Source organism: Myotis nattereri (assembly GCF_964212035.1).
Source record: "Myotis nattereri genome assembly, chromosome: 1".
NCBI lineage: Eukaryota > Metazoa > Chordata > Mammalia > Chiroptera > Vespertilionidae > Myotis > Myotis nattereri.
The window spans coordinates 143,459,500-143,465,331 of record NC_138075.1 but is presented as its reverse complement, the minus strand read 5'-3'; positions in this window follow the sequence as shown (position 1 = coordinate 143,465,331).

Genomic DNA, 5,832 nt, shown 5'->3' with positions numbered 1-5,832 from the left:
TTTTTATTTTTATTTTTTAAAAAGCATTGGCCATTGAACTATTATATATACATTATGGTCTTTAACTTGGTGGTTGCCAGAGGGAAGGAGGGTTGGGGGAACTAGGTGGAAAAGGTGAAGGAATTAATTGAGAAGTGCAAATTGTTAGTCACAAAATAGTCATGGACATGTAAAGTACAGCATAGAGAATCCTATATAATAAAAGGCTAATATGCAAATTGTTCTCTCAGGAGTTCGACGGGGAGACCGGGAGTTCCATCACTCGCTATGACATGTGCTGACCACCAGGGGGTGGCATGGAACATGGCAGGGGACCAGCAGTGGTGGTGGGGCACTGAGGAGTGAGGGAAGGAGGAGGTGGGGAGGTGGGGAGGTGGGGAACCTGATTGGCCCTGATTGCCAGCCAGGCCTAGGGACCCAACCCATGCACGAATTTTGTGCACCAGACCTCTAGTATAGTCAATAATATCGTAATAACTATGTGTGGTGTCAGATGGGCACTGGAAATGTAAGTGGGACCACTTTGTAAAGTATATGTTTAACTACCCACTATAATGTACACCTGAAACTAATACAAAATAATACATACTGTAAACTGTAATTGAAAAATAAAATAAAAAAGATCTGGCTGACACCTGAATTTGTTTTCTTTTTGCTCATTTTAAAGCAGGGGTTAGCCATCTATAGCCTGCAGACCAATCCTACCTGACACCTGATTTTGTAAATAAAGTTTTATTGGTAAATAACTAAAAAATTCTTATACGAAACAAAAATGGAGCTTTCAATTTTTTCCATTTGACCAATAGTGTGCATTTTTAGAAGAGATGACTGAGCTGAGGAGTGCTGTGGCAACCATTAAAGGGAGCCAGGCTAAATGGGTCTGCGCATAGAATGACTTCCAGGTCTTGGCTAAGCATTGGCCAAGCTAATAGAGCTTGTCAAGAAACCATTGCCTTGGTGTTGTTGGAGAGCTTATACCCAATTTCCTGACATTGATATGATTGTTTTGTTAACTTATTGAATAAATCCTTCTTTTTCTAATCCCCAACAGAGAGCAAGAATTCTAATAGTATCTATGCCATTTTAATAGATCCTACAAAATGGCAATTCATGTATTCTATGAGTTAACTGTCCCATGTCCAGTAATCACTTATCTGGAAAAGAACTCAGTGATCCCAAGTATGCTGTAAAAGTTCCTTTGCCCTGAGCTCTTCTATAAGAATTCTTAAGAGATAAAGTTTCTCAGTAATATTCTACAATGGCACACATTATGACCCTTATTCATGTGGAAAATAGCTTAGAAAGAAATGGTTAGGAAGATTCAAACTCTGGGATAATAATCATATGCAAACAAAGTAATTACTAAAAAAATTTAGTGTTTTTCCCCAATTTTAAGTTTCTTTAAAAATAATACTATAAAGTGAGTCTAAAGGGGGGGGGTCATAAGAGGTAATAGGGAGGACCCAAATTTGATGCTAGTTGTCTGCTTCCCCAAATTTGCACAAAATAGTGCTAGAAACGACATAAAAAATTAAGGCTATATCATTAGGAACTTTAATTTTCTTGGAGTCATGGAATATTCTGAGTAATCTTTGTAACTAAAAATATTTTATTATCGACACTGTGTTATAGAGGCTTCTTACAAATAAATGAACAAATACACCAGCACAGCCCCTTATGTTTGGCACATGCAAATAATGGTTAAAGCTTGCCTTCCTTTCAGGGAAAATTTGGCGATGGGGGGAAAAGACTGCAGTTCTCCATAGTTCCAGCAGGGGTCAATATGTTTTCATCATTGCACACTGGATGCTCAGAGAGCTGCAGCGGCAGAAGTGTTGATCCTAATTGGAGCAGACACAAGGATCTTCTATAATCCTCTGACATCCTTTTCAAATAATAATTCTTAGGTGGGTGGTGGGTTGGTGACTGCAATGCCAGTGCAGGCTTCCCTACGATGAAGCCTAACCATTGTCAATTATTTTTGATGTATGCTAGCTTAACTTAAGTCTCTTTCTTACTGGCTTTCCCAACCCACAGAATGGTATTGTGCCTCCCTAATTATTGAGGCACAGCGCCCAGGATGGTCAGGACAAGCGTGTTATTTTGGCTTAATGCGCTCTCTCAAACCCATTCCCTTCTTTTCCACCAGCCCTGTGCTCTTCCTATTCAGCACAAAGAACAAGCATATACCTTCAGTCAAATACCTTCAGAGCAGTTTACTTACAACCCTGCTTGCCATTAGTCATTTGTCTTTAACTCATTAAATGCCAGTACTTGGAGGCAACTGGAGATATAATAATGAGCATATATGATTATAGTTGCATGTATATAGCTTCAAATAGGTTATAAATGAGACTAACTCCTCCCCCATCCCATCCACTTTTTAAATAATTTGTTCAGGGGCTCTGTCAGTCAGTGGCATTCAGGAAACAAATTGCTATCCTTCGGGTGCATTTTAAAGAATGGTGGTTGCCTGAGTTTCAAACTGTCACCAGGCCATTAAGTTCTCTGAGTCAAAGGACAACAACAACAAAAAGACAAGTCCAGCTGCTCCCCTCCATCCCCCTCCACCCCCCTTGTAAACTCGTGTTTTCCTCTCCCTGGCCCTGACTTCAGTCCTTTCTGTGTAGCCAGAGAGTGGATGTCACCATGTGGACACATTTCCAGAAATTTGGGTCTGGCGCGCTGAGGAGTGTTGCGGCAGGAATGTGTTACCGGACATGTAGAAGGTGGTTAACTGCTTGAGTGCTACTGCCTGTCCTGGAGAGGAGGGAGAAACGGCCATCCAACAGTGCTCTACCTCCCAAAGCTTAACCAATGGGGATTTTACAGGGAGGCCCTCATTCAGCTCTGCAGGTAGGGAGAATGGATGTCTCTTGGAAGGTGCAACATGGTGGTCAAGCTGAAGTCAGAGTTAGCCAAGCAAAATCAGCAGACCTGACCTTGGTCTAAGTTCATGGAGGCTGGGATCCTTTCCCACTCATGATCTAGAGCTTGAGAGGGGGCCTAAAATTAAATAATCTGCCACGGCCGTAAGCTTCTCTATCATATGGCAAGGAATATATTTATTCATACATGTGGTCACATTTTAAACATTCTCTCTAGAAATGCGTGGAGATGTCTTTTACTTTCAAAGATTACCAGTACCCTTCAATGTATCAATAACAAAAACAAATCCAATCATCTCGTTATTTTTGGTAGATCTTTATTTTAAGCTCAATGATATATTTCAGCAAAATAGGCAATACCAGTCTTTGATGGAACTACTCTTCATCTCTTTCATTTTAATTCCATATTTATTTAGAAAACAAAATGTACCTTCTTCAAATTCTGGGGAAGGTATGAGGCATAAACGCTGGAAGTTGATGAAGATTACAGCAACAATTTCGGCTTAGGTCTGACAGCCACCCGACAGATGATGCCCGTGTCCCGGAAGGGTAGTTAGAAAAGCTGGGAAGAATTTTGAGCTCATCCTTGGCTGTCACAGCAGACAGATTAATTTCTTTATTTTTCTAAAAAGGTCAAGGTTGGCATGAATGGGAGAATGGTTTACATGCACCGTAATGCATTTCTTAAAAGAAATATAGATATGGAATGTTCATTGAGGGCCTATAAATATCAGGCACTAATGTAAGTATTGGGGCTATATTGGTGAACAAGATCGGCAGAGGCTGTGTTCTCATGGAGCTTACTTTCTTGTTAAAATAACCATATTTTGAAAGTATATAGGTTCTAAAAAAATCTCGGTGTATTTTTATTTTATCCCTTCACACATTTGCTTCTTCGTATTTAAAATGTAAGCTGAAACACTCCTTGCATTCTTTGAAGGTGAAAGAATATATAGAACTACAAGGTGAACTGCAGAATTGCATGACGGTAGAATTGCTTCAAAAGCTGAATTGGGAACAGAGTGAATGTAAAATGGTTTACAAATAATTAGCGGAATAGGCTGCTAGTTAGTGCGTTCATTCATGAAACCGAGCAATATGTGTCTGGAGCAGCTGACACCAGAGTTCAAGGTTGCTCTTTTCCCCAGTGGGAGGCTGTGACAACTACACATGACCATCTCTTGTTTGCACAGCACGGCTTCAGGAAAACCAAATGCTCTCTGCCTGGAGATGCTGATCTGGGGGCTTGGGATACGTGATAGGAGATGGTTTCCAAATTATGTCTTGAGACTTGTAAGGATTTTTAACTCTATCGATAGAATTTATCATTAGCCCCCAAAGCAACCTTGAAACAATAAATAGGTATCCATTTCATTTATTTATTCAACTGCAGCTTTATGCTCAAAGAATGACCCCTTATATCAAGTGATTTAAAAATAAATAAACTGGTAACTTTAAAAACTTACTCGAAACCCATGATCTGAAGCTATGCTATATTTTGCTTATTATTAGGATGGTACATTTTTGGAGTTATCTGGAAAGCAGGGCCTTGGGCATGGAATGGGTTTGCAGCTCTTTTACAAGCTCAATTTGGAGCCTTTACTATCCACTTATCTTAAGGAGAAAACTCCAGGACTAAAGATGAGAACTAGTCCTTTTCCCTCCCCATTGCCTTGGTTCTAACGTTCATCCCTCCTTACCGTCCCCTCCAATAGATGTGATGGCCAACGTCTTCTTGTCCACATTGACCTTGAATGAATGAATACTAATAAACTACCAGGTCTTCCTGCCTTGCAGACTTCCAGAGTCCAAACAATACTCCCAGATTTTTAAAACCCATGTTAAAATTTTCCTTTGGAAGGTGTCAGAAAATCCTTGCTTTTGAGAATTCTCAACTCTTAAGAGAAGAGGTTACTGTTTTCCTAAAGCAGATTTTCTCTTCCAGACTTACAACTCCTCATTAGGTCAGACAGTCTTCATAATAAACAGAGAATATGCCAACAGAGAAAATGTTACTGCTTCTTTTGAGAGTCCCACTCTCTGTCCGCCTCTCTCTCTCTCTCTCTCTCTCTCTCTCTCTCTCTCTCTCTCTCTCTGGTTGCCTCAATGTTTGGGTATTTGTTATATATGAGTATTTCTCTGTCTCTTATATGACTGTGATTTTCTCTGTTACTGCTAGGGTATTAAAAGTTATAAATAGCTCTAGCTTGTTTGGCTCAGTGGATAAAGCAGTGGCCTGTGGACTGACGGATCCTGGGTTCGATTCCAGTCAAAGGCATGTACCTTGGTTGTAGGGTGCATGCAGGGAGGCAACCAATTGATGTGTCTCTCTCACATTGATGTTTCTCTCTCTCTGTCTCTCTCTCTCCCTTCCACTCTTTCTATAAAAATCATTGGAAAAATATCCTCTGGTGAAGATGAACGACAACAACAAAAAGTTATAAATAGGTTTTAAAATAAAGCAGTTGTGTATGTTAGAGTCCTTCATAACCTGCCTAGGCTGTTTCCCCCCCCGCCACACACACCCCCAGTATGCCAATATAAGTGTCTAAAGAAATAATCATTGCAGATAATTATCATGGTAGACAACTTTTAAGATTTGGTTTTTTTTTTGGCCATCAGCTTAGAGCATGTGTGTGTGTGTGTGTGTGTGTGTGTCTGTGTGTGTGTGTACTAGAGGCCTGGTGCACGAAATCATGTACCTGGTGGGGGGGAGTCCCTCAGCCCAGCCTGTGTGCTCTCGCAGTCTTGGACCCCTCGCTCCTTACCACTCACCTGCTCACAGCTCCTTACCGCTTGGCTCGCTGCTCCTTAGCGCTGCTGCAGAGGTGGGAGAGGCTTCCACCACCTCTGCTGCACTCGCCAGCTGTGAGCACGGCTTCTGGCTTTCTGGCTGAGCAGCACTCCTGCTGTGGAAGCACACTGACAAACAGGTCAGCTCCTG